This window comes from Syngnathus leptorhynchus, chromosome 7, assembly GCF_054491065.1.
Source record: "Syngnathus leptorhynchus isolate UIUO chromosome 7, UIUO_Slep, whole genome shotgun sequence".
In the NCBI taxonomy this organism is placed as follows: domain Eukaryota; kingdom Metazoa; phylum Chordata; class Actinopteri; order Syngnathiformes; family Syngnathidae; genus Syngnathus; species Syngnathus leptorhynchus.
Genome location: NC_141201.1, coordinates 16,505,319 through 16,507,818, shown reverse-complemented (window position 1 = coordinate 16,507,818; position 2,500 = coordinate 16,505,319). Strand labels below are relative to the sequence as shown.

At 59.2% G+C, this 2,500-nt stretch overlaps 1 pseudogene; it reads left to right on the top strand.

Moving 5' to 3' along the window:
* Positions 1-2,500, top strand: part of LOC147054926 (28S ribosomal RNA) — a 9,679-nt pseudogene that overhangs the window by 3,607 nt on the left and 3,572 nt on the right.

Here is a 2,500-nt window from a genome sequence, read left to right as displayed (position 1 = left end):
ACCTCGGCTTGCTGACGTCGAGTGGACGGTTCCTACCCACTGTGGGTCGCTCTCCAACTCTTGTGTAGGCTGGCAGGTGCGTTGCCCGGCGCCCTGTTGGTAGGCCTGGGGTGACTGTGTAGTGGCGAGATCGAGACGAACCGAATCGGCATGTGTATGCCGTGCCTCCAAGTGGCAATGATCGGGAGTGGGGTAAGGGTGCGGGGGTAACCTTGTTGCTTTCTGGCCCTCCCTGCTCCTGCTGGATGTGTTTCTCAATCCCTAGAGAGGTGCGAGCGAGACGAAGGTCGAGCGGTAGCCTGCAGGGCTGCTGGCCACGTACCTCAAAATAAACATTCTCGAGAATATGATGATGGCCGTGGGCTTTTTAGTCCATATTTGGCTCTGGCAGCGGGGTTGCGTGTCGGCGGCTGGGAGGCTTTACGGGGTGTGAGCTCTTCATACTGGCTATGGGGGCCTCTCCCTAGTGGGTCGATCTGGTTGTCCGGCTTTGGAAGGGTCTTACCGGTCAGGTTGGACGGCTGCTGTCAGGGTTGTGATTCCGAAGTGTAGTCTCTGTGAGGGGAAGACCTAGATCTTTCAAACTATTCCCAGTCAGACTGAAGTCAAAGTCGAAGTCCGCTTTATTGTCTGTTGTTCCGATGTTTGGGAATGATCGGACATCCCAGGATGGCCGTGCTGGGGGATCAAAATCGGCTGAGGGGCGGTTTGGAGAGGGGCCGCTGCCGCTTGGGCTACCTCCCCGCGGCGTGTTTGAGGGTGGGCACGCCGATGGTCTGCGAATCAACCTCTCTGGTGGCCACGGGGACCAACCGCCAGAGGCATTGGACTGGGACCCCAAACGGCCCGTAGTCACTTCTACGGGCCACGGTTGCGAAAACTCCTTGGATCGGAAGTCCGCGCTAGCAATTGCACAGAGTCAGAATCACAGCCAGACGTGCCGAAGGAGCGGGTGGATCACGGATGGCGAAGCTCTTGACAACTCCTCAGTGGTGTCCGAATTAAGGACCGCCTCTGTCTCTGGGATGAGAGATGGGGCAGGGCCGGTCGTGCTGGACCCACAACTTGTTCAACAGGGCGGTTCACTTCGTAGGGTTGGGACTGTGAATGAGGGCCTGGCGGGATTTGGGGGGGGTGTGGCGGCCCCCCCTGAGACGGTTCTGGTGCATCTGCCTCGAGAGACTTTTGAGTGTTCACTGTGTGGTGATCGGCCTGGGGGCATCCGTATGCTTGGGAGGCATTTTGCCATCCGGCATGGGGGTGTCGTGGTCGAATATGCATGCCGTAAGTGCGATAGGCGTGGTGACAACAGTCATTCGATCCAATGTCATGCCGCCAAGTGTGGTGGGGTGCGTGGTGAGAGTGTCGTCACGGGGGTTGAGTGTGACCTCTGTGGGCGGTGTTTTGGGACAGCTGTGGGGGTGTCTCAGCACAAGCGGCATGCACATGCAGATGAATGGTTCGGGTCTCGGTGTGGTCGGAGCCAGGGCCCCGCTAGGCCGGGTGTGACGAAGCTTTGGAGTGAGGGGGAGGTGGTCCGCCTCAGAGCTTTGATGGAGGAATATGATGGTAACCCTGCGAGGTTTGCGATTGTGGCCCGGGTGTTGAATACGGGCAAGACAAGGGAACAAGTGAGGGGGAAATGGAGAATCCTGTGCGGCGGTGCGGCAGGCAGTGTGTCTGGTGCGAGACGGCGTTCCCTGGCAATCAGGGCGTTGCCCCAGAAATGGTCCTTGCCCCCGGAGCTCCCCGACATGGTGGAGGAGAAGGTGATGGGGATTCTGCTGGCGGGGGATGAGGAGGACCGGGCCACTGCTGCCCTAGTTGAGAGAGCAGGTCGGGAGCCTGACCTGATCGACTCTTCTGCTCTGGAACTCATGGAAGCGTTGGGGGGTAAGGTTGTGTGGCCAGTTAATGGGGCGAGGCGCCCGTCTCGAGGTCGTGCCATGAAGGGCTGGGGCAGGCGGCTGCACCGGAGAAAGGAGGTGTTCTATCATCAGCAGCGTGGCTATGTTGTGGCCAGGAAGGGGTTGGCTCGCCGGATTCTGGATGGCCTGACTCCGCTTGGTTGTGATTTGCCGCGTGTGTTGGTGTATGAGGGCTTCCGGGAGAGATGGGAGACGGTGAGAGCGTTCCATCGGTTGGAGGGCTTTGAGACGGGGCTGATCGCTGATAATGGGCCATTTTACCACCCTATCCTGGCGTCCGAAGTGAAGTCTAACTTGGCTAGGATGAAACCGGGCTCTGCGCCGGGCCCAGACGGGATTCGTAGACAGGCCATTACGAACTGGGACCCGGACGGGAAGCAACTGGCGAGGCTGTTCACGGTATGGATGGTACGTGGAGTCGTTCCCCGGGCCTTCAAGGAGTGCAAGACCCGATTGCTACCCAAGTCGGCCGACCCGAAGGAGCTGGGTACTGTTTCAGGTTGGAGACCTGTAACGATTGGGTCGGTCGTATTGAGGTTGTTTGGGAGGATAATGACGATGAGGCTGGCTAG